The 27749-nt window shown below is 40.4% G+C and overlaps 1 long non-coding RNA gene across 1 annotated transcript in view; it reads left to right on the top strand.

The window, feature by feature from the left end:
* LOC311515466 overlaps nucleotides 1–27749 on the top strand; it is a 62309-nt gene that overhangs the window by 9297 nt on the left and 25263 nt on the right. The window contains exon 2 of the long non-coding RNA XR_014710149.1: nucleotides 22967–23024. This is a non-coding gene — a long non-coding RNA (uncharacterized lncRNA). The remainder of the gene's footprint in view (nucleotides 1–22966; nucleotides 23025–27749) is intronic.

Below are 27749 nucleotides of genomic sequence, written 5' to 3'. Positions count from 1 at the left end.
CATGTCTTGGCTCTGGGAAGGCAAAATACTGTCCTGTTGTCTGCCTGTCCCTTGAATAATGTTCTTTCAATTCTTCCAACTATTGAATCCCCAACAAGAATAGCCTGTCTTCCTTGGACAGTTGGAGAACACTTTGTGGGTCAGATTGATTTTCTTACATGTTAGGCCAAGCTGCCATCTACAGGTGTGTCCCATACATTTCTCCATTCCCTTGAACCAGATGGATCTTGCGTGTTAACTTGCACAGTTTCAATGTTGAGGAGGTGATCTTGATTGGAAACTTCTAGTTGTGTGGAATTCCTCCTTGTCCTTTTCTCTCTAGTGGCCACAGCCTACCCATCCCTGTTTGTCTTGCAGAATTCTGCCATGATCTCCTGACTCTGATGGTTACAGAATGCCAGGCCTCCTCTCTGATTTCCTTTGTCTCCAACTCCATGGTGGCCAGCTCCTTTTTTCCTTGAACCTGGGGTACTGATCAACGTTCCCTCTAAGCCGTGCCTGCATGGCCACTCAGCAGTCAGTCAAGTGCTGGGCAATTCAGGTGCCTCTCCGTTCACTGCTGCGCTGTTCCTGCTCTCTACCTTGGAGCCCCTGGCCAGCTGCTCCCGGGAGCTTCCTGCTTGCTGTGCAGAGTGTATGTGGGTGGTTGTGTGTGTGTGTGTGTGTGTGTGGGGGGGCTAATGTCAGGGTATTCCCATCCTTACACCCCTTCCCGCCCATGTACCCCATCTCCACAGAGCAGAGGCAGGAACATGAGAGGGTTCGGCAGTGGGACGTGGAACTGAGCTGCTGCTGTGTCCTTCAGACTGGTGAGTGCTGATCTACTTAAAGGGGCAGCACCTGTCTCTCATACACTCCTCCAGCACACACACACACACTCTCTCTCTCTCACTCACCTCCCAACACAAACTTGTATTATTCTTATTGTTACTTCTTGGTACTTCCTGCAATGCACATATATTCTCTGTAATTTTATTCTTTCAAAGTGCTCTTATTTCAGTTTTTTGACTGGTCTATGCATTTTATAATTTCATTTTTTTCTTATGCTGAAATTTAATTCTTTGAGTAGTGAGTTCTAAAATGCCTAACCTATCCTTGCTGGGGCAATTATCCCCCCGGTAACTTTTAAAAAGTATTTATCTCGGGTTATTTTTGTTTCTACTAGTGGTGCACAGCCACATATTACCTCAATATTGGTACACACAACAAAATTCATGCACAGGAAATTCATTCTGGCTTCAGGCTGGAAAGAGACCATGACATCATCTGTTGCAAATCACCACCATTGTTCCATTGCTGGCCACCTTGAAATTACATGTAGAGCTGACCCAGAAAGGAAAGCCTCTCTCACTCCCTCTCTCAGTTCCCTCCATAACTTTCCTGTTAGCTGCCTCTGTTCACAGTTCTCAACTTCACCTCACAACTGATTTTTTTTATACCAAATCTCTGTGCTCAGCTTAGCTTAGCTCAGCTCTGCCCCTTAGAACCAAGGAGTGGTTAACCATTCAGACTTCAAAAGGTAGGGTAGATCAAAGCTCCAAGGACCAAATCTTTGTGCACTTTTCCAAGGCACCAATAAACAGACCTGCCTCAGGTGCTTACTCAGGGGACCATGGCCCAGCCATGCAGCCCATACACGGAGACCGAACAAACAGTCAAACAACCCACAGATGGACCAAACACGCCACTCATCTAGTCCAGCTATCTCCAAGCACAAAGTCTGCAACTACACCCTCCAAAGCTCTCCTGTTAGCTGCCTCTGTTCATGGCTCTCTCCCCCATCTTTTGGGGTGGAGGGTTTATTTTTCTTGAGTCTGACCTCCAGTCTTACCCTTTATAAATTATGGTCACTTCCAACATCAGTGACTCTGTGTACTGAGACTTTCTGAACAGTTGACATACATTTCCTTCCAATACTTAGTCAGTCTGGTTTCTGGTGACTCCATCTGGAGAATTCCCAATTATTTTATGAATAAGTTTGTGTGGGAATACCAGGCACAGTACTATCAGTCTTTTACTATTCTGATTGTGGGAACAAAGGCCATATTTGCCCATTCATTTCTCCACTCTGTTGTTGTCATCCCCAATCTTGGCACTGAAGTCCCCCACTATTGCACAGATGCCATGCTTGGGAATTTTGCCAGCGTTTATAGGCAACTGTAGAACTGAACTTTGATCTCCACATTGTAGTTGTCTGGTGGTACTTAACATTGTATAATTGTTATTTTCATGTATTGTGTTTGAAACCTAGCTGAGACCAAGCAACTCTTAACTGGCTCCCAGTCTCAGCAATTTGTGTGTTCTTTGGAAGCCATAATTAACTTTATTGCCTCTGAGTGGTAACCATCTTGCCTCCCTGACTCTCATTATTACATCATTTTGCAATCACCTAGCCATAAACATTCACTTACTTCACTTAGTCCACTTTTTGGACTAGATGACCTTCTGGGGTCCCTTCCAACCCTGATATTCTATGATTCAAAGATTTAGAGATTGTGTCTTTGAAGAGCTGAGCAGCTTTTGTTGTTGCAAACATCGTTCTAAAGGTCCAGAAACCTACTTTCATAGTTTGAATCTTTAATAAAGAATGTGGAATGATGGAAGAAATAAAAGGAGTCCTGTGCTGGAGATATGTCTGGGGCTCTTTCAAGGTCTTAAACGTCTAGGGCCCGATTCACTAAATGTGGTGCATGGAAGTATATGTTACATCTTCACCAGTTAGGCCCCCTGTGCTTTGGTGAGCTTCACTTAAGAGAAAGAAGGTATTTCCACTACTGCTCTCCCTTTGAGTTTTCTGCTAGGGGAGGTGCCTGGAGTCCCATAGGAGCTCTTATTGGGGAGAATGCTAAGGGCATGTGCTGAGCCCCTTCCTAGTTTACACTGGCCACTTATGTGGTTTGACCTGCCATTATTGGGGAACTTGATGCCAATTTCCTGCACCACCACTTGCCCCCTTCCCAGCAGAAGTGCTGCCTTTGAGAACCAGTTTAGATACTTAGAAAAATTTAGCCCCGAGTATCCAATTGCTTTCATCTTTGAAGAAGGTAATGGAATTTTTAAGAGCAACAGAATGAATTAATGAGCACCTCACCTCTGCATGTCTTGTGACAGAAAATATTTACTGTGAGGGCACCATGTTATGCGCAGTTGCTTTCCCAGAAGTGACTAAAACTCCTGTCATTTGGGAAGAGATTGTCTATTATATTGCTCATGACTGATCATTCAAAACTTCAAACAAATATACTTCTTTGGTAATTTTCACAAAAACATTTTAAATAAGCTTCTATGCTATTGTCTCTGAAGTTTATTTGCAGAACTAGTGCTTTCTGTGGAAAGTAAATGAGACTGACAGTGTTTAGAAAAAATGTACAAGCTGTTCAAGGATGTGTCAAAATGCAGATTGACACAAATTGAGTCAATATTACAGAAATCATTCATGCAAAACAAGCTGTAATGTTGTGACAAACAATGAGGAGTGAATGTGGAGGAGTGACTGTTTTATTGATAGAGAGGCACATCGTTCCTTTTTAGCAGCTCCACACTAACGTTCGCGCATACCCTGCTAAATGTAAGGAAGAAGCTCAGACATAATTTTAAAATGCAATTTTTTATAGCATAAAATAAAAAGACTCCGAGACTCAGATTTGATGGTTTGAAGTGTGAGTCAGATATCACTGAGCTGATCAAGCTATTATAATATAATAGAATAGAATAGAAATGGAATTGAACATTCCCAAAGTTTCTGGGGTTTCAGTTCAGTCCATCATATAGAAAGGAGGCAAAAATGTGGATCAGAATATGAATTCAAATCTCCTCAAACCTTGGGTCTGTTCAGATCCGAGATTCTTTTGCAGCTGTCTTTGTTTTCTTTGTGTACCTAATTTATGTGTCATCTCCAAACAATGCTGATGCTCAACATCTCTCTCTCTCTCTCTCTCTCACACACACACACTCACACACACACACACACACACACACACACACACAGGGAAGCATAGCAAGTGCATAAAGCAAGGGGGAAATTATATTCACGTTGTATTAAATTATGTTGATTTGAGGGCTGATTAAGAATGGTACAGTAACCTAGCATGTTCCTTCAAATGTCACCAGCTGAATGGTTAGCCAATTTACTTCAAGATCCCACTGGATACATGTTAGTTAGATAGTTTAGGTAGGCTTTAGTTACGAGTGTTCGCATAGTGTTATTTAGTTCAGTTATAGTTATAGGATGTTAGATGTTTAGGGGAGGGGCATTCTCCCTCTAAATGTTCTATTTGATCAACTTTTATTATGTTCCTTCGATAGCTGAGCCAGGCACTTCTGAGCAGTGGGTGATCAGATGGATATAAGAATGACCATACTGTGTCAGATTAATGGTCCATTTAGCCCAGTATCCTGTCTTCCAACGGAGCCCAATGCCAGTTGCTTCAGAGGGAATGAACAGAACACGCACTCAAGTGATCCATCCCCCTGGTGTCCACACTCAGTTTCTGGCTAAGAGAACCTAAGGACACTCAGAGCATGGGTTTGAATCCCTGACCATCTTGGCTAACAGCCATTGGTGGACCTATCCTCCATGAATTTAGCTAGTTCTTTTTTTAATCCTATTTTAGTCTTGGCCTTCGCATCATCCTTTGGCAATGTGTTCCACAGGTTGACAATACATTGTGTGAAGAAATACTTCCTTTTGTTTGTTTTAAACCTTCTGCCTATTAATTTCATTGGGTGACCCTTGGTTCTCGTGTTATGTGAAAGAGTAAAGAACACTTCCTTATGCATTTTCTCCACACCAGTCAAGATTTTATAGACCTCTATCATATCCTTTCTTAATAGTCTCTTTCCCAAGATGAAAAATCCCAATCTTTTTAATTTCTCTTCATACAGAAGCTGTTCCATACCCCAATCATTTTTGTTGCCCTTCTCTGTATCTGTTCCAATTCTAATATATCTTTTTTGAAATGGTGTGACTCGAACTGTATCCAGTATTCAGGGTGTGGGCATACCATGGCTTTATATAGAGACATTATAATATTTACTGTCTTATTATCTATCCTTTTCCTAATGGTTCCTATCATATCTTGAGTAATTCTTTATCATCTACAAATTTTGCCATCTCACTGCTTACCCCTTTTTCCAGATCATTTATGAACATTTTGAACAGCACTGGTCCCAGTTCCAAACCCTGGGGGACACCACTATTTACACCTCTCTCCTTTCTGAAAACTGACCCTTTTTTTCCTACCCTTTGTTTTCTGTCTTTCAACCAGTTACTGATCCGCAAGAGGAACTTCCCTCTGTGTGTATCTGTGTTTCATGGTAGGAGAGAACCACTTTCAGTACAAGGTCTTACCTTTTGGGTTGTCTGTAACATTCAGAGTGTTTACAAAATGCCTGTCTGTAGTGGCAGCATACCTAAGAAGGCAGGGATGTATGTGTACCTGTATCTAGGTGACCACTTAATAAAAGTGTCACCCACAGAAGACATCTTATTACATGTGAATCAAATATGTAACACTTTTTCACTCTAGGAATACAAATACATTGGAAAAAGTAATTTGTAAGGCCTTGATATTTTCCACCTGAGGTTTAATAACTTCCTGGTAGTTACCTAGGCATTGATGGTCCAGTTAGCCTGCATCCTGTGAAAGGTTATACATTCAGAATGATAGCATTTTATATACAAAGTGCAGGGCTCTGGTGAATCATGTCTGGAGTGGTTTGTTTGAATTCCCTTGTCTCCCTTGTCTCTGTTCTGTCAAGATGTCTTTCAACCAATCAGTAAATCATCATACTATATTAGACCTTATATCAGGGGCTCACAGCTTTTTATTAAGGTGGTAGGTATTATCCCCATTTTGAATACAAGGAACCTTAGGCACAGAGAGAATAAGCAAGTGGCCAAGAGTTATACAATGAGTCAGTGGCAAGTCCAGAACTAGAATACAGGACGTCTGATTCCCAGTCCCCTATTCTAGCTATTACACAATTCTGCTTATGCTGTCTAGCTCTTGGATTGCAGGTACATTCACTACAAATATTATTTCAAGTGCAAAAAGAGAACAAAAATACTATAGCACTAATGCATCATTAATATTGAGATCTCAAGCACTCAGGAAATTATAAACATTAGAATTTCTCCTGCAAAACCAGCTCAACCACATTCCATATCATCTCTGTCTGATGGTATTCATTAATAACAAACAATAATTCAGTGCATTATATTTTAAATTTAACAAGGAAACAGGAATAGAATGTATAAGATGCTATGCAGTATGGCCAAGATAATGGAGTGGGAGGAATCTTAACATGAGGAACTTCCTGAGAGCTTGATTTATAATAAAGCAAAGGTGTGTCCTTCCTCTTCCCCATCTCAATTTCATCTCCTTTTGCTCCTTCCTTTCCAAGAAAAAAGAATGAATTAAAAGTTGAAAAATCTGGAGTTTATGCCTCATTGGCTTTTTAGTGGACTTTAACATTCCATGTGTCAGGGTAGTTTAGGTTATCATTCCTGCTTCTTGGTGGTTTCAAAAGCCTAGCTAACAGCCTGATGATATCCATAGCAGAAAGTTACACCAGGCTGCTGAAGAGAGAATCAGCTCCTCACTTATGTGGTCCCTCTGCCAAAATGGATATCAGGCTAACGATGCCTGTGTCTCTAGTCCTATTACAAGATTCCCCCGTCTGAATTTTGTTTGAAATTGTAAAGTCAATTTCAAGAGATGCTGCCCTCTTTCAGTGATGCCCAATACATCAATAACATACATACTCGCATTCTATCCTTACATATACTACAGAACACTTCAGGAACAGAACACATGAGCACAGCTAAAGAAAGTCTCACTACTGCTCTTTCCCAAGGTAAAACTTGGATTTAAGTCAGGTGTAGACAATGGTATGTCTGTCTACTGCTTCTTGGGTTCGTGACCCTTCTTATTCATATGAATTAGTATATTAGCATACTCACCACATCCTTCTTTTAACAACCAAAGAACAAAACAAAAACCTATTCAATCATGAAGAGATGAAACATGATTCCACTGCTGCTCAGTAGCTTTCAATTAGTCTCTTTGGTTTTTGATGATTCTGCCACAGCATGTTCTCATCTCCATTGAGACAGTCTCTTCGACTGGGTGTTTTGAGACCACATCAGTTTCTTATGGTCGGAGTGGTGTGATTCCCAGATAATCAACCTGGGTATCTGATGATCTTGTGTCTGATAGATCCACATCCCTTGTAGTCTCAACAGGCTGTATCCTATCAGTATGTGTTGGTGTTGTTACTGGAATGTCCCTAATTTGATGTGTAGGTGGTCTCACTGCATTACCTGTGGAGGTAGCTCATCTGGGACGTTTTTTATTGGTACCAGTAAGAGATGCTTACAGTTCCGTCTCAACAAAAATTCTAATTTTGTTTTGATCTCATATGATTTTGGAGCACCCAGATGAATTACCTAAGTCTTACTTCCTCAAGAACCATTATTCCAAATTTTAACAGATTCTCCAGTGTGTGGTTCCCTCAGATGCACTGGAGTTTTGCACAGTGGGACTTTGTCTTTACATCTTTCCCTTTCCTTCTGCACCCATTTGTGCCTGAGCTACACCCTGTCTGATCTCCAGCTGATGATGTTTAGTTCATATCTGATGCCCTAGCAGAAATTTCACAGGTGACTTCCCACCTTCTAATGGTGATTCTCTATAATTCAGCAATGCAGTAACAGGATCCTCCATCACATATATTCTTGTTGTTTTTTAAAGTGTCAACAGTTTTACACCACAATCTGCAAGCCCATTACCCTCCGGATACCCAGGACTAGAAGTAATATATTTAAATCCGTATTCATCTGCAAAAGTCTTGAAGTCTCTACTAGCAAAGTGAAATCCATTCTTGGTCCTCACTACTTCTGGAATCCCAAATCTACCAAAAATTAGCTTTGAGTTTCCTGATGACCTGGTTTCATGTGGCCTCCATCAATATTTCTACCTCTGAGTAGTTTGATATATGCAAATATATGCAAATAATCTCCATCTTTTATGGTAAAAATATCTTCTCCCAGTGTGTCCCGAACTTCAGCTATCACATCCATATTTATTCGTGATTCTTTGGGTATGGTTGGCCTATAGATTTGGCATGTGGTACAGGAATTTAACATATCAACATTTGTTCATGCCTGGCAAATAGATTGTTTTCTGTGCCTTTCTTTAGAACTTCTCTATACCCACGTGCCCTTCATGAATGGCCTTTAGCCTGTTTGTTTCTGAGTTCTGCTGGATCATGATGTGCTTATGCTTGTGAAGGACACCATTAACCATAGACACTGAAAGAAAGATACTGTTTAGGCGTGAATTATTTTTTCCATCCTGAATATAAAGCATCAATCATGGACTACAGCATCTCATCCTTCACTGTAGCTCTTTTCAACTGTGCCCACATGCAAGGTGAAATGAGTCCTGAATATTTTACCATGATGATGTGAATACTTATGTCAGATTATTTTTCTGATGTTCGTATATTTCACTACTAAAGTTTTGATACCTTGCAACAAGTTGTGTTCTATATTAAACAGCTTGCATGTCAGTCCCAATTGTTGACTTGATTTCAGGTCCAATATAGATGTTCTCTCTCCTATAACAATAACAAAGCTTAGTCTTTTCTTATGTGTCAGTCTGAGCTGGCATCTGCTCACCACAGAAATAGAGAGTCCATTGTAAGCTATCAGGACACTTGCCTGTTTCTCCAGCAGGGGCTTGTATTTTAAACTTTGCCACACTCATGCTGATAATTATATTGGAGTCAGAACATATATCTATGTTATGTTTCAAAGTAACAGCCGTGTTAGTCTGTATTCACAAAAAGAAAAAGAGTACTTGTGGCACCTTAGAGACTAACCAATTTATTTGAGCATGAGCTTTCGTGAGCTACAGCTCACTTCATCGGATGCATACCGTGGAAACTGCAGCAGACATTATACACACACAGAGATCATGAAACAATACCTCCTCCCACCCCACTGTCCTGCTGGTAATAGCTTATCTAAAGTGATCATCAAGTTGGGCCATTTCCAGCACAAATCCAGGTTTTCTCACCCTCCGCCCCCCCCCACACAAACTCACTCTCCTGCTGGTAATAGCCCATCCAAAGTGACAACTCTCTTCACAATGTGTATGATAATCAAGGTGGGCCATTTCCTGCACAAATCCAGGTTCTCTCACCCCCTCACCCCCCTCCAAAAACCACACACACAAACTCACTCTCCTGCTGGTAAACTAACCAATTTATTTGAGCATGAGCTTTCGTGAGCTACAGCTCACTTCATCGGATGCATACCGTGGAAACTGCAGCAGACATTATATACACACAGAGATCATTACCAGCAGGAGAGTGAGTTTGTGTGTGTGGTTTTTGGAGGGGGGTGAGGGGGTGAGAGAACCTGGATTTGTGCAGGAAATGGCCCACCTTGATTATCATACACATTGTGAAGAGAGTTGTCACTTTGGATGGGCTATTACCAGCAGGAGAGTGAGTTTGTGTGTGTGTGGGGGGGGGGGCGCGGAGGGTGAGAAAACTTGGATTTGTGCTGGAAATGGCCCAACTTGATGATCACTTTAGATAAGCTATTACCAGCAGGACAGTGGGGTGGGAGGAGGTATTGTTTCATGATCTCTGTGTGTGTATAATGTCTGCTGCAGTTTCCACGGTATGCATCCGATGAAGTGAGCTGTAGCTCACGAAAGCTCATGCTCAAATAAATTGGTTAGTCTCTAAGGTGCCACAAGTACTCCTTTTCTTTTTATCTATGTTATGTGACTTGTGAGCCATGAGTGTGCAGAATAATGAACCAGTCCTTGTCTACTGGCAGCAGTTGCTCTATGTCATCAATATATACCGCCTCCTCATTGAAGCTATCGCCATATTTCTGGATTGCATCCACGGTTCTGTTGTCTGGTTCTGTTGTCTGCATTGGTTAGCAAAATGGTTGTACTTGTGACACACTCTGTACTTTTGTCCAAATGCTGGGCATTGTCTGCAAGCAAGTTTGGTTCCACACTTCCCACAGTTATCTGGGCTTGGCTTTCTATACTTTTTTCCCCTTCCTATATAGACTGTTGCCCATGTATTGCTTTCTTTTGTGTATTTCCTTCTTGTCTTGCTGTGCAGTTACTTCCTGTGCAGTGTCCCCATCATCCTCTTTGCTTAAAGCCTGCATTTGCAGTTTTGCCTGTTCTGCTGATTTTCAGATGTTTATGGCCTTTCCCGAAGTTAAGTCAGTCCCTCAGTAGATGCTCCTGTACCTTTTCATCATTACAGCCTACTACCAGTCTTTCTCTAATCAAGAAATATCTTATGGGCACAAAGTTGCGAGAGTGGGTCCTGTGCTTCAAATCTGTGATGTAATCCTCAACACCTTTATGGTCCTTTCCCACTCTTGTGTGGAAAAGAAATCTTTCATAAGTTTCATTCTTTCTATGGATGCATGAGTCTCAAACTGTGCTAAGATTTTATCAAAATCTTCACTTTTGTTGGGGAGAGCTGGGAACTCTTAAAATATCTTGAGCTTCCCCACCAGCTACAGACAGCAGTAAAGGCTACTTTGTAGTCTCTCCTCAAGGTGCCTTCATCTGTTGTCACCATGTACACCAAAAAACCCACTGTTTAAACCTCTTCCCGGATTCCTCTACATTCCTCTACATTCCAGTGGTGGCTTTATGCTATCCTTTTTTTTTTAAACTGTATGTGTTTCTGGAGCAGGGAGGGAAAACTTTTCTGGTCTTGTCTCTGGTGTAATGGCTGCTTGAAACTGTCCCACTCTTTGTTACATGCTTCCTTTAAATGTTCTCCAGACAACACTCTCCCATCTGGCAACTCCTGGTACCGTCTGTTGTTTTGCCACTCATGAGGTATACACAGTTTTATACAAAGGATTTTCTTAAACAGTTATAACTTTACTGTTAATGGTAGCTGTGTTGCTGATCCTGCACTGTGTGCTGGTCTTGTCTTGCTCTTCGTCTCTGCAAAATGTCTGACTACTGCTTCCTGGGTTTGTGACCCTTCCTGTGTATATGGATTTGCATACTCAGCACATTATTTTTTGCTAACCCCTAGACACCAGACAATCCCCATGAGAAGACGACACCCTTGTGCACCTCTGCTGACTCAGTCTACAGAGCTCAGTGCTGAAATAAGGCATACTTGATCCTTCAGAGTACACATGCACATCTCATCATAGTGCAGTGACAGCTCTGTGAACCTGCTCCAACTCATCCCTCCTCCATTTGGTACAGCCATACCTAGTGTACCTAGTACAGTTGGAGTGCACACAGATAAATGCTGGAATTGAAATCTGTGGAACACAACAAACAGCGACACATTCCTGGTTCTTATTATAGCAGCCCCCTTATTGAATCATTCCCATGTGAGCTCCAGGGGACAGTGGGGTAGGAAAGGGGAACAAGGATTAGTGTGGGCGGCTATGGGGGAGGATGAGTACAGGGGGATTGGGGCAGTGTGCAGGTTGCATTCTGAAGGTGGTATGTATCTTAACTTTGTATTTCCTGACTTTGACGTTTAAGATTAGCCCTTCTTCACATTCTGGAAGGACATGAGGCTGCACAGAGCAACCTTAACTCCACATTAATGAAGTTTGGGGGCAATTAATATTGGCGACGTAAGAGCAAAACCCAAACTTTACCTGAGCTGCTAATCTGAACTTTCCATAACATTTATAATAATAATTAAGTTCAACAATCAATACTTTCAGATTAATTATAACTGAATTTCTTTAAACATAGCCTATGCAAGATTTTAATTAACTTTGACTATATGGAAAGTCTATAGTGTCTGCATTATTCCATTAAGATAATTCAGAACAAAGAAAAATGATATTTTTAATAGACCCCTTTAAAAATAATTGTAGCTCCTAAACTCATTAAGATTTGCTTGTAAATTCTCAAAGGGATGTACTTTTGGGGAGAATACACTATTTTTCAGACATGACAATGAGGTTAAATCCTTGCTGTAAGTGGAGAATGCAACTCGACCAACACCTCTATAATGTAATGTTCAGTTAAACACAGTAAGTAGGAGTTAAAGCTCTGTGTTTGTTTAGGATCATAGAAATTGCCAGATTGGAAAAGATCTGAGTCTATCTAGTTTAGTATCCATCTCCCAAGAGTAGCCAGTACCAGATATCTCAGACCATAGTAGGCAGGATTAATGTGAGATAATCTGTGCCCCCCTTCTCTCCCCAATTTAGTTTTTATCCTGATCTCTGGTATCTAGAGATTGATTTAAACCCTGAAGCAGGTGGTTTGATGGTCCTTCAACAGCATTTTTGTTATCACTATCATTAGCTATCATCATTCTGGATATCCCTATAAATGTTCAATCCCTTTTTCAATCTTGTTTAGTTCTTGGTGTTCACTCCATTGTCTGGCAGTGAATTCCACAGGCTAATTGTGCATTGCATGAAAAGATATTTCCTTTTACTTTTTTTGAATTTCCCACCTTTTAATTTTACTATGTGTCCCTTTGTCAGACAGGAGAATGGCTTTTTCTAATGGATTGTGGACTTGTGTTTTGCTAAAAAGTTTCATCTTTAGGGGTAAATTCTGAGAAAATAAATGATTGAGAACTCGGAATGCTGGGAAATTTGTGACATTGATTCAGCACAGAACAGCCCCTAATGGGGAAATTAGACCAATGGAAATTAGTGGGTGCTGAGATCTATGAAAATCTGCCTTCTCTCTCACACACTGCACTCATCTTCCCAACCTGCCACTCAACCCCTAATTCATCCTCTGCCCCCTTCACACCCTGCACCCACACTAATGCCCCTCACATTCACCCCTACACACCCTTTACTTGCACTCATGCCCTCACACTCTGCAATCCCACCCACACCACAGTCACCCTTATCCCGCTCCCCTCCATGTACTCATCCCCTGTCATGCTAACCCCCTGGACCCCACTCCACCACTCAGCCTTACACTTGACCCCAACCGCTCCACACTTATTCCCCACTCACACCTCCTCCTCACATACCCTACAGACATCCCTAACCCCATTCATACTCTGCACCCACCCCAGCACACTGACCCCTGGCACTCACACCCCAGACACCTGCAAACTGACTCCATGCACTCAGTCCCTACAGGACTGGTGGGCAACCTGCGCAGCTTCTTCCCCATCTGAACCATTCAACACCTCCACACCCTAACACACATTGTACCCACCCTTTAGCTCCCCTCACATTTGCCCTTCCATCTCCTCTCTCACATACCCCAAACACCCACTCCCTCACACACCTGCACACTGCCGCAATCCCCCTGTACTCATCCTCCCTCATAGCCGCCCACACTAATCCTTGTTCCCCTTTCCTACCCCACTGTACTTCCACCCTGCACTCATCCCAACATATTTACCCCCTGCCTCTTCAGATCACGCACCCTGCACTCTCCAGCTCCTTTCTATAAACCCTGCACTCCTTCACTGCCCCTGCACACACCCTGCCCTCAACACCTACCCTTCCACACAGACCCCCACACATCCTGTACTTCCCACACACACCCTGTACTCACCCTCGTCCCCTTTGTTTTCATCCACTAGACCCCATTTCCCTCTAAGAACTGGAAATAGAACCCAGGAATCCTGGGTTCTATCAGCTCCCTATGTTTAGCCCACTAGCCCTCATTTCATTTTCAAAGTTGAGTATAGAACAAAGCAATCCAGACTCCCACAGCCCCATCTCAAATGAGTAGACACCACATCCCTGTCAGAGCCAGGAATATAATCCAGGAGTCCTGACCCCCAGCCCCCACTGCTCTAAACTTTATATCTCATACCCTTCCAGTTTCTCCCAGCATCCATGCATATTCACCTGCTGTTCTCCCACCTTGATTTTCAAACATAAAATAAGCAAAGAAAGAGACATAAGCAACTTTGACCAGCAAAAGCAATTTTTTTGCTATTAATAATCCTTTAATATTTCATGCCAAGTGTCTTAAATCCTCTTAGACTGGGATTAGAAAATTAGAGCCAGATTTTCAAGAGCTCAGCTCCCATTTAGGTATCTAAATGAAGTGGTCTCAGCACCCTTGAAATCTTGGCCATTTCACTGATATTCCTAAATAGGAGCTAGACCCTTTGAAAATCTGGTCCCCTTAGTGTGTGTCACTAGCATTCTCTTTTTCTCTGGCTTGCTGATTACAGTTTACTTATAAGGTCTATGTTCACATCTTTTTACAGGGTTCTTTCCCAGCATAGTCGTCCTCTGGCATTTGGCACTTTTAACCCAAGAGAAACAGCCATCTGCAGCTCCTAAAGTGCTCATTTTGGTACTACCTACCTACTGGCTTCTTGTATTCTGCAACTCTTTGAATTCCAGACAGTAAAAAAAAAAATAAAATAAAACAAATCACTAATGTTTCTCTTTTCTACTTGCCAGATGCTAGGACTGGATGACAGGAGATGGATCACTCAGATAATTGCCCTGTTCTGGTCATTCCCTCTAAAATATGCTACTGCGCTAGATGGACCATTGTTCCAACCCAGTATGGCCATTCTTATGCTCTTTCTTATTAGGAGTTTTCAGAGTATTTTTAAACCATTATCCAGCTTTCTCCATGACTTACCAGAAACTCTAGACCTCTGATCTCACCAGTAAGTCCTTCTATATTCACAGAAGAAGAACAGAGAGAAGTACCACCAGGGAAAAAGAGAGAAAAATTAAACATATTTTTACTGAGCCAAGAGCTTCTTCATGCCTGGCCCTACCTTGGTGCCGAGAGGGAAGATAGCATGCAAGGAAGCTTCCCTCTTTTGTACTTCCCACACATGGCCCTCTCACAGTTGAACTCACTGTTCTAAGGGGAGTGCGGGGAGGGACAACATATGTGTGTGTGTGTGAGGGGGAGGTAAGGCAGGGACTGATGGGGAGGGAGGATGGTTCATATCCTCTCTGGAGAGAATCCCTCCTCAAGCTCTTCATTTGGCTAGAGTAGCTCCAGTTCTCCCCTTATTCAGGCCAGTGATGAAATGCCACAATTTAGTTCTAAATATTATCGCTTGGGGGATGTATTTATAAGCAGGTTTGTCAGGATAAAAAGGCACAACACTTCTTATCTGCAGTAGCATTCTGCTCAAAATGAGTCTCCTCAACCTTCTGGAAACATGTTTGCACAGGACATGCTCAGTTTTAACGCAGCTGTTAGCACAATCATTCCCCTACTTGCAACTTGATACCACTCCTTGCAATACTGAGTTCAGCCAAAGATGGCAATCATCTCGCTACATGCTTCTCTACAGAAAAGAGTTTCCATCCTCTTCTCTGGCTCCTGAGAAGGACGAGCCTTCTCTCATCCTCCCATCCCCCAGAAATGTCTCCTTTTATAATTTGGCACAGAAATCTGACCTTTCCAATTGAAATTACCTTGTGAAAGATGCCAAATTACAGAACAGTGTTTTCCAGTGTTAGTAACATCTTTTTTAAAAAATCAGAGAAATAAGGTAGAAGAAACACTGTAGGGCATTTTTAGATTCATTCCACGATGTGATGCTTCTTTTAGAGACATTTTTGTGTGTGTATCAAAACAACTGCAAATCGTAAATTGAGTGCCTGTTTTTGTTAAACTAATTGTACAAACAGCTTGACAATTTATTTCTAATATGAAAAATAGATTTAACTTTAGGTAGGCTATACTTTTTAATTAAAAATGAATTATGTACTAATTTGGTTAATTATACCAGACTGAGAAAATTCTGATTGCTGTGTTAAAATATTTTTAAGTGTATGAGAGAAACTAGCAGTATAAATAAATTTATGCTAACAAAACTGAAAAGAACATTACTGCACTGATGTCATTTAACTTTCCTGAGATATTGTAATCATCATTGTAGACAACATCTGTGCCAGTAGATAGTGATGTATTTTTAACTTCATGTTAAGGTGTTGTCTCGTATGTTACTTTGTTGATCTGACCTGGGAGGTTAGCAAGAAGTTCAGTACTGCCTGTGTATACTGGAGTTGGTACTTGAAATGTTCCAATAAATCTCTGTGCTTCTATAAATTAGTATTAGGGGCAGTGGATTCAAGATGGCAAAAGTACTTTTGCCAGAGAAGAAATTTACTGGTCATACAAATGAGGCTGGGATGGGTGAATACTTGAGAGATGTGGAGCTGATGCTGTCTTTGAATGAGTGGTCTGATAAGAGAATAGTACAAAGTGTCTAGCGGTGTTTTTGGATGGTTATGCCAAAGCATTTTACCAGCAGCTTTCCAGTGTGGTTTGTGAGTCTTATAGATAGTTACACAAACACTTATATGCCCACTACGAGGGAGGATTGGCCCTTTTGCAATAGTGTACTGCAATGTTCCCTCAATATTTTTCCATCTATGGGAGAAATGAATTTTGTTATATGCACCATATCAAGGTAATGTGTGGATCTGCAACACCAGTAGAAACAAAAATATATATTTTTAAAAGTTAACATAGGGATAATTACTCCAGCCAGGACAAGTTAGGCATTTTAGAAATCACTACTCAAAGAATTACATTTAAGCATAAGAGAGAAATAAAAATATAATGCCTGGATCAGTCAAAAAACTAAAATAACAGCACTTTGACAGAATAAAATTACAGAAATATATGTGCATTGCAGGAAGTATCAAGAAGTAACAATAATAATAATACAAGTATGTGTTGGGAGGTGAGTGTGAGTGTGTGTGAGAGACAGACACAGACAGATAGATGTGCAGGCCCTTTAAGTAGATGGGCACTCACCAGTTTGAAGCCTGCTTGTTCAGACACAGCAGCAGCCTCCAACAGGCTCTGGCCCATGTCCCACTCCTGAGCCTTGTCATGTTCCACCCCTCCCCCACACACTCTGCACAGCCATCAGGAGGCTCTTGGGAGTAACTGGCCAGGGGCTCCAAGACACAGGGCAGAAGCAGCATGGCAGTGTGGGGAGGGACACCTGACAGACTGCTGGGCAGATGCACACCCGCGCAGCTTAGAGGGAACCTTGGTGTACTGGAAGAAATGGCAAGCCAGGAGGGGAAGACGAACGCCTCCATAGTGTTTGTTGCATTGAAGAGACTGTTCAATAGGGCTTTTCCATTCTCACCCTGTCCAGAAGATGTCTTGAGTGAATTACAACCTAATGTGCTGAATCTGGAACTATGAATACAAAGAGGGTATATGTCACGTGGCAAGACATTAGAAAATCCTATGTGAAAAGTTAGATGATAAATGGTTTAACAGGGGAACTCCATAACCTTCTGATGAAGGAAGATAACATACTGGATAAATCTGTGCACCAGATTATATGCAGAGTTCAGAATGTGAAAGAAGAAATTGGTGTTTAGTGCACTGGATGAGGTGCATAGAACCCCCACTTATGGCCTTCGAACAATCCCCCACCTCGCCAAGGTCATTGTCACACGCAAGCTCCCCACACAGACCAAGACACAGCAATTCAAAGCAGCAGAGACCCTTACATTACAGCTGATGCAAAACCTGCAGACATATCTCCACTGCTGTGATAATTACTTCATCCTACAATACATTTTTCAGGATCTTTGGGTCCTATATATGCTGTTTACAACATGTGGTGTACCTTATCCAGTGAACTAAATGCCCCAGTGTCATAAATATAAAGGGAAGAGTAAACACCTTTAAAATCCCTCCTGGCCACAGGAAAAATCCTTTCACCTGTAAAGGGTTAAGAAGCTATGATAACCTTGCTGGCACCTGACCAAAATGACTAATGAGGAGACAAGATACTTTAAAAAGCTGGAGGGAGGGAGAGACAAAGAGTCTGTCTAAGTGATGCTTTTGCTGGGGACAGAACAGGAATGGAGTCTTAGAACTTAGTAAGTAATCTAGCTAGATATGCGTTAGATTATGATTTCTTTAAATGGCTGAGAAAATAAGCTGTGCTGAATAGAATGGATATTCCTGTCTGTGTGTCTTTTTGTAACTTAAGATTTTGCCTAGAGGGATTCTCTATGTTTTGAATCTAATTATCCTGTAAGGTATTTACCATCCTGATTTTACAGAGATGATACTTTTTTACTTCTATTAAAATCCTTCTTTTCAGAAACTGAATGCTTTTTCATTGTTCTTAAGATCCAAGGGTTTGGGTCTGTGGTCACCTATGCAAATTGGTGAGGATTTTTACCAAACCTTCCCCAGGAAGTGGGGTGCAAGGGTTGGGAGGATTTTGGGGGGAAAGACGTTTCCAAACAACGCTTTCCTAATAAATAAACCCAGATAAACGTTTGGTGGTGGCAGTGGAAGTCCAAGGGCAAAGGATAAAATAGTTTGTACCTTGGGGAAGTTTTAACCTAAGGTGGTAAAAGTAATCTTAGGAGGTTTTCATGCAGGTCCCCACATCTGTACCCTAGAGTTCAGAGTGATAAAAACTATATGGGTGAAACCAGACAATCACTATGCTCTTGAATGAACTCACACAGAAAAACATGATAAAAGAAAAACAACATATCACCTCTAGGCAATCACTTTTCACAGAACAATCACTCCATATCTGACCTCTCAGTCCTGATCCTCAAAGGGAACTTGCACAACACTTTCAAAAGACAAGCTTGGAATCTTAAATTCATAACTTTTCCAGACACTAAAAATCATGGTATTCATTAAGACACTGGATTTATGGCTTATTATGACAATCTGTAACCCACTATTCCTCTTTTTCTATTCTATGACTGCAGTGGTCTTAATGGGTCACTTCATCTTGAATGGTCCCTCAAAGTATGTGCTAGATATTTCCACTAAAGTATCTGTTCCATCTTTTATTTTGTTGTGACACTCTCAGTACCTTTCCCTGCCCTGAATAAAAGCTCTGTGTAGCTTAAGAGCTTGTCTCTTGCCCCAACAGAAGTTGGTCCAATAAAAGATATTACCTCACCCCAGCAGGGCCGGAAGCTCCCTAGAAGTGTGGGGACATGATAACGTCTGTTCTCACTTTCAGGTGATGGAAACAAGAAGCAGGCAGCATTATCTACTGCAAATTGTAACCAACCTTGTTTGTCTGAGTGATTGGCTGACCAAGAAGTAGGACTGAGTGGACTTGTAGGCTCTAAAGTTTTACATTGTTTTATTTTTGAATGCAGGGTTTTTTTTTTACATAATTCTATATTTGTAAGTTCAACTTTCATGATAAAGAGATTGCACAACAGTACTTGTATGAGGTGAATTGAAAAATGCATTTTTTGTTTTTTTAAAGTGCAAATATTTGTAATAAAAATATAAAGTGAGCACTGTACACTTTGAATTCTGTGTTGTAACTGAAATTAATATATTTGAAAATGTAGTAAACATCCAAAAATAGTTAAAATAAATGGTATTCTATTGTTTAATAGCACAATTAATTTTTTAAATCTCGACAGCCCTAGTAAATTGTTAAAAAGCCACTAACTCTCATTTTCAATAGGGACTTAGACACTCCATAGCCCAAGTCTCATTGAAAGTCAATGGGACTTAGATTCCTAAATGCCTAGTTGACTTTTGAAAATGGGAGTTTAACTCCCAAATTACTTAAGTGGTTTTGAAAATTTTACACAAGATGCATGGAATTATGTAAAATGTATCTTCTGAACTAATTTTGTGCAGGTTGAAGAATTTAGAAAAAAAATCTATTTTGATTCTTGCTATTTCCTAAATGAAAAGGGAATACTAGCATACTTGACATAGGAACTAGTTATGGGTGCATGTCTCTAATGCAAACAATACAGCCTTCATCTCATGTGCTGTTAAGAACATAAGAACAGCCATACAAGGTCAGAAGAATGGTCCATTTAGCCCAGTATACTGTCTTCTGACTGTAGCTAGTGCCCAATGCTTCAGAGGGGGTGAACAGAACCGAGTAATTTATCAAGTGATCCATCCCTAGTCATCCAGTCCCAGCTTCTCGCAGTCAGAGGTTTCGGGACACCCAGAGCATGGAGTTGCATCCCTGACCATCTTGGTTAATGGCCACTGATGGGTCTATCTTCCATGACCTTACCTAATTCCTTTTGTAACCTAGTTATACTTTTGCCCTTCACTGGGTTCATGGGGACATTACTGAATACAGTTCATGGGGGTGCTACTTTCTCTTGTTCAACCTTGTAAGCTTCTAAGAACCATACATTATGCTTGTTGATTATTTGTCAGTGTTTGTAGTCAACAACTTGCATTTTCATGTGCTCTCATGTACTCACTTCATAACTGTCAAAATTCATCCCACATACTAGTGTATTTGCAGTACATACATTTTTTTCTGCATCATTTAACAAGCTATGCATCTTTACTGTTTGTGACAGAGATGACAATTTCCTGCAATATCCCTGAAAGACCTTGTTGTGTTCAGTTTATGTATTATTGAGGTCTGGAATTGTATGTAACCTTTGTAAGGGGGAGATGTGATGAATGTAAGACCAGGGAGTTCAAAAGTTTATATTGAAAATATGCAGAACAAGTATGGATTTTTGGGTCAATATGTGACAAGTAGATTTCCTGAGGAATCCCTAGGGAGAGATTAATGCAAATTTCCGAGTCCAGTTATGCAAAAAACCTAGCCTTTTGAAACTACACCCTGAAAAGAGGATCATTGTCTGCTGATTACCTGTTAGAAGGTGGAGATCAAAGGCCCAAGTTGTATAAAAGAATAGTTGATTTGCCAAGTCTATGTTTTGGTTCTGGACCTATGATGGATGAATTTGTAACCACAGTAAAAATCCAGTTGTGGCTTTTGAAGTACTGAAACCTACCAAAGCCCTAGGTTAGAGTTGTAGGAGATATCTGGTAAGCTTCTTTGCATATAAACAGGATCTTTTTTTGTTTTAATATGGTTTTCCTGTCATGCTTTTACCTTAAAATTAAATATGCTTGCTTAGAAGGATCTGGGTGGTAACTTATGACTATGGGCAATATACTGGTCATAGCACTTGGAGAGAAAAACACAGGTGCTGACCTTTTGAGGCAATCTGGCTTGTGGGGGCATCACACTGTAAGGCAGGGAGCTGTGTGGCCTTAAAATCCCCAGTCAGGAGGGAGTGAAACATGGGTCTGCATCCAAGACATGACATCTGGGAACCAGAAACCTTTAAGTGGGAGCCATTGAGGGACTAGAGAGGGGGAAATACAGGTGCAGTTACCCTGAAACTATGACATATATGGTGGCAGAGGAGGATGATCCTCATTAGGTCCACCATCTCTTGGTGCACCAGAGTTATTTAGACCCTAGTGTCCCTTCATCCACTTCCAATGGGAAACAATGTTTAGTTGATTTTTCTTTGGGGTCTGACTAGGTCAGGTTTACAGGTGGGACTATTGAGACTGGTTCTGGTTCCACTGATGGTGGGATCACTTCCATTTGGACCCATTATGGGTTACCACAAGATCCTGGTATCCCTAAGCATTGGGCATTGTCTTGCCTAATGACCAGTATTGGGGTAATAAAAACAGGTAAGTTCCCCTGGTTCCTTTTTTGGGGATCCCGTTAAGATTTGCCTCCCGTGCAGGTCTGGTTAAGCCTCCTTTTCCTTCTGGGGCAGTCATGTTTGTGGGGGTCAGCTCTATGCTCATCTCCCTTCCTTTTCATCTCAAACTTGTGCAGATGATCATCATATTGGTCAGCCTGCTTCCCAGTGATGGTCACATCCCTAAGAGCTTTGTCTGTTAATCACAATTTCAGGTCGGAAAGTGTGTGTGTGGGGGTGGTGGTGGTGCAGGGAGGACTTTATAGAATTGTTCTAAACCCATTAAACAAACTCTTGGACCATGGTAAACCGCTAACTAGTTCTCTATTGTTTTATGTAATCGCTAATTTGAGCTGAAACCTCATCAATCGGTCATGTGCCCTTTTTACTGAACTCCCTGAAACCTTGACCTGTGTGTTTCAGGGGTCAGTTTAACATTTTGCAACAAACCTTGTTTTCATAGCCTCTAATCAGATATCATTATAATCCTCTCTGCCCATAAGGGTGAAGATGTCCAAGGCCTTAGTCATGGAAAGTAGTGGAGCCAGACACTGGATCATGTTCCCATGCCCCATCTTGTTCAATTCACACTCTATTTCAAGGGCATTGAAAACATAACCATTTCATCCCCTTCCATAAACAGAGGAAATAATTTCGTGTCTATGCCACCCACTGGGATAGGTACATGGAGTTTGGATTCACCTACCCGATTAGAGTTTTGCTGTGCAGTCTTTCCATCTCAAGCTGATCTTGATGCTTCTTGTCCTTCTCTCTCTCCTAATGTAGCACTGCTTCTCCTTCTCCTGTTGTCTCTTGTGCTGACACTGGTATTCCTCATGCTAGTACTGGAGCTCCCAGTCTTCAAGCACTGTGTTTTCAGACTTAGTCTGTCCCTCTCCAGCTGTATCCTTTCTTGGTCTACCTGCAGGTCTGTCCCTGATAGATAATGACCTCAAGGTGCAGCTTCAAAAGGCTGAATTTTTGTATAACTGGAGTTGGGGAATTTGGATTAACCCCTCCCTAGGGATTCCCCAGGAAATCCACTTAACCATGTATTGTCCAAAAAGTCCATACTTGTCTGGCACATTCTCAGTATAGTCTTTTGAACTCTTACATCAGTCTTATATTGGTCACATCTACCTCCCTCCCCCAAGAGATTACATGCAATCATGGACCACAATAAAGCATAAACTTACAAGAAGGTCTTTCAAGGATATTGTAGAAAATTGCCATATCTGTCACAGTATTATGTTAAGAGTATATTATGGATATACGATTGGCAGAAAGACGTGCATTGTACTTCCATATGGGTGCCTTCAATACTAATAGTAAAGAAACTACTTACAGGACAGAAGGTGAGCTATTTCAGCATGTGCCCCATGTTTCTGCTAATTTGAATTGTTCCTGTTAGTAAATTTGCTCTGTGTGTGTGTGTTGTCTTTTGGCCTTGCAATTAGCTGCAGTTGTCTGATACGCCTTTTGTCTTTGCAGAATCGAAACAATGTCGAGATGAGGAGATTGACAACTATACTGGAAAGACAAACAAGAGGTGGGAGTGAAAAAAAATGGCCCTTTTCTATAAGAGGGCACTTCTTTCTCCTGTTTTCAATGATGGAAGTCTGAGATTAGGTTATTGTCTGTTACAGCTTTATGAGGGTTGGTCGATGTCAAGTCATGAAAGCTCAAAAGCAGATCTCTGGTGCACTGGAGAGTAGTTCCAGGCTAATCTATACAATTTGAACCTTCAGTGTCATTAATAAATGGATAGGTAACCAAGGACGCACATCAGTCCGTCTTAAAAGGTACAATACATTGAGAAACTGAGTTGTTTTCATTAATATCTGAGACCAGTTTGGAAATTTAAGCTATGATAAAGTAACTTCTTTTTATCTGCCTAAAAGGACATCCCAAGGCTTCTATAATTATTATTGGATTTCAGTAAAGCTACAGTTACTCAAACTCAATTCCTGATGGAGTGCTTATTTGTGCTGTGCTTTGGGCAAGTAATGTGGAGGGCTCAGTGATGCTTGCACTGTTTCCTTAGAGATATGTGTTAATGAAGCTGAAACTCACAGGAGGGCAAATAGTACGTAACTTGGTTTATCCATTGTACTAATCAATGGATAAACCAATTAAACAAAACAAATGTGGAAATGTAGAAACCAGGCATGGGAGAATCAAGCTGACCCTCCCTTATCAAGGAGGCCTCAGAAAAGCGGTTCTGATTTAACTGTGATTTAAATTTTGAACTACAATTGCCATAGAACAGAGAAGGTCAATTTTACTCTCTCAAATTCTCTTCCATGCTATGCTACCATTTCTACTCCCTTCTTCCAATTGCACAGAGGGCTCCTCTTATTCCTAAAGTCCGTGGTCTATTGGCCAAAAGATTCCAGTGTACTTTAATGGAAGTCATGTGACTATACCTCCATCAATGTTCTGAAAATTGCTTCTTGGAGCACACATTTTATCTGGTTGCTGTGAAGTGACATTTGTAAAACTTCTGTCCTTTTCCACTCCTTTGCACCCTTCCTTTCTCTTGCTATAACTAAATTGATTGTCTAGGAGAAGGGCCGCAAAATCAGTATGACAGTATAGTCTCACCCATTGCTATTATAAAAAGAGAGCAATTACCCTTAGTTGTCTCAGGTTTAATGTCTAACCATTTTTTAAGCTTTTATGTAGGTATCACATCTTTGTACTGCTGAACATGGTCTGGCCTTTTTTCACATTTTAAATATATGTTATACAGAATGTACAACTCAGGAAGATAATCTGTCATGTAGCTTTGTGTGAGCTACAAATTAGTACAGTGTAGTTGGTTGGTAGCCAATGTGGTGCATAAAATAAACTGTGTGTAAAAAATATAGCTCAAGAATGGGGTGTGAGAAGAAAAAAAGAATTAGGCGATAATAGGGTCAGATTGCAATATCTGCGGTAAAGCAGAAACAGTTCACAGGAGTAAGAAAGCAAGTAATGGAACAAAAGGAGATAGAGATTGAATTAAATGGATAGTGAATTGTAGCAGGAAAGAGAAATTAAATTTCGAGGCTATGGAAATCAAAGGGTGAAAGATAAAAGGAACAATGGAAGATCAAGGATATTTCTTCTTGGGTAATCAGAAGAATGTGCCTAAAACAATGACTTTTTCATGACCTTGACAAGGAGAGTACTAAGAATACCCTCTATCATCATTCAGACATTGGGCGGAAGAAGCGCTGCCACAGTGAAAGACAGGTTCAGATCCTCAGAGTGAGTGAAGCACACCGAATATGAATGGTGCAGCTTGGATTAGAGTAATCAGTTACCTAATTTTGTGCACATCCCAGGTACATTTGAGTTCATCAATCAATATATATCAAGCTTCACTCCACTGTTTAGTGTCGTCTCTGGGCATTGCACCTACTGTGCTCCGCAGTCCAGCATGCAGTCATCAATTTGTAGAGAGGAAACTCATTTTTTCCCTTCCCAGGGAGAGTACCTGTAAGAGAAAGAAATCTTGATTTGTGAAAGACCACAGTAGCTATCACTGTTGTGATTTCTTATCTTGTAGTTTTCCATTTTCTAGACAATTTCATGACAAGGAAGGGAGGAGTGCACAGGCATAGCATGAGTAACGTGTATGGCAAGCTGTAAGCAAGCCACCTTAGTGACCGTATAACGTAGAATCTCTGAATAAATAACAAATATCAAATGTGGATGAAGACCACTAATAGTTTCGGCTACCTTTGAAAATGAGGTATGGCAATTTCACTCCAGTGCTTCTCTGTTGCTCAGAAATTTCTGCTCTGTGCTGCCAAGTGCATGGTCTATCTCTAATTGAGGAGCTCCATAAGGTGTTAGATCAGAGTATGGTCATAGTGTGGTGGGCAGCAGGGAGATGTTAAGGTGGCTGGACCACTTGATAAAGCCAGCTGCTATTTTGGAAAGGGGAAGGAGAAAAGGCCATACTTCCTTCCCCCCATATATCTTTTACTGCTTCTAGGTGGGGAGAGAGAAACACTACCACCAGCTCATTAAAACTAGGCAGCCTGGGGCAGGAATTAAAAGGCAGAGAGCTAGGGGAGCATGACAAATTTGTGAATTACATTATCTATGAACTACATGTCTATGCAATGTACTCAAATCCATTTAATGAATTCAGCATCAAAACAACCCTAATCTTAATCAGTTATTTTGGAATTTATTCAAATAATTTCACTTTTATCTCTTTGTACTTCTATGTACACTTTAGATTGACAATTCTTAAATGCATCACAATGAAAAAAGAAAAGAAAAAGAGCAAGAAGTAGTAATTTCTCTGTCTGAGATAGATTTCATTTACAGAGCATTATTCAGCTGCTGTATTAACTATGCTGTACACTCTTAAATTTAAAAATCCAGGATAGTTAAGTTCTTCGAATTTGTCTGTTCAAAATCAATTAATTATCTGCACTTGCAGCACCTAATTTTGAATGATTGTCAAGAGAATTAAGTAGCTATTTGAAGCAATATTTTGTGTCCATGTCTCGATACATGATTAATTTACTATAATAGTCTAAAAAAGGAAAGAGGTTGATTTCCTATTAAGCTAATAAGTCTTATTACCATTAACAAGGAAGACAAAAGTACAATAGTCACTGATTTTATTGCAAATTAACTAGACATGCCTCTAGACAATGACATTTAATAATCTTTTTTTCTTGAGTGATGGCTTGATCTATGAAACACATTGGGGTCTTTAAAGTCTCTCTATTTTACTCTGGTAACTGAAATGATTCCTTTTAGTTCTGCTTCATCTGCAGTCAAGCAGATTCTAAAGCTGATGGTGTAATAAGGGGCTTCAGGATCAGACACATGTAGAGAATTTTGGAATAATGTTCCTTCAATTCAGGGTTTAGAGAAAAAATAACTATTATCCTTCAGAATATGTTGTTGTCCCATGCCAATGCTTGAAATAATTCATAGATCTAAATTTAAATGCATTTGGCTTGAACCATAATTCTGGTTCCAAACACCTTTGCATGTTTATAAAGTACGTAATCTCAATACAAATAGGGTTACCCAGGGAACCCTGAAAATATTGTGGTAACACTATTTAGCCCCTTAAGGCAATTGCTAACTTTAAAAGTAACCACTGGATAATAATAGAAAGTCTTGACTTTAATAGGTACAACACCATTGAAGCCAACAGAGTTATATGGAAAATAAATTTGGCCTAATAGGGTGAACCTGAGAAATGCAAGAAAACTGTCAATTAAAACTATTTTTTTTCAGTAACTCACCTCACTATACCTAGATTTTGCAGCGATCTCAGTGCAATACATTATTCTATGGTTTCCTTAATTAGTTACTTGGGTTGACCGTTTTACATCAGTTAGCAATTATTAAGTTGTCTGTGTGATGTTAACTTATATTTAAGACTCAATTCAAGGTGATGCCAATGCAAAACTTTCAGTTGATGGCTCTGTGCACATGGACAAAGGTTTTTTTTTTTTTTTAAAGATTTACAAAATAAAAATCAGTGAGATGACAGAAACATTTTTTCCTGACAGTCTCTCATACTCTTTGGTGTGTAGTATTTAATGGGTTAAAACTAGAAGAATATTGGTAATGTATTGTAGTATAAATTTTAAAAGCCCTATTAAAATAAAATTGAAGTTCTAATATTAAGCTCACAAAATCAAAAAAGTTCAGTTTACCAATTGTGCCATGTATTGTCATCTCTGGTGGAAATGAGATTTACTAATATCTGTTACTGTACCTTTTTTTAGACTTTTTCTATGGCAGACAGTAGTGGAAGAAAAAATACAGATATTAAAGTTTGGGTGAATGCTTCCTGAAAATTCTACAAATACTTCAAAAATTTAAATCAATTTATTTGACTGTTTGTTCCTCTTGTGTTGTTTTCCTGCAACTATTCATTGTTAAACTTTGACATAGTGACTAAATGCCACTGGCCGGGGATATTCATGGAATCTGGATTTTTAGTTAATATTGATAAATTTAATTCTCACTTTTCATGAGCAGTCACACGAAAAATTCTGATTCTGAGAAAGTGATAAGTTTATTCCGTGATGGACAGAGACCAAACCATATGATTTAGACAGCCAACTAGAGAGTTTTAATTTCAAATATCCATGATGAGTGATCACAAGGTTGCTGTACACCAAGAACTGTTTATTGGCGTTGATGTATAGTTTCCAAGAATAATTTGGAACAATTATGAGACAATTATGGTCTGTTCATGGGCAATTCATGAACAGGAAAAGCAGCAACATTTTAATAAATTTTT

The sequence above is a fragment of the Lepidochelys olivacea genome (assembly GCF_965140295.1).
Source record: "Lepidochelys olivacea isolate rLepOli2 genome assembly, chromosome: 2".
NCBI classification, from domain to species: domain Eukaryota; kingdom Metazoa; phylum Chordata; order Testudines; family Cheloniidae; genus Lepidochelys; species Lepidochelys olivacea.
Note: the sequence above shows the minus strand (reverse complement) of the source record. Positions and strands in the feature narration are given on the sequence as shown.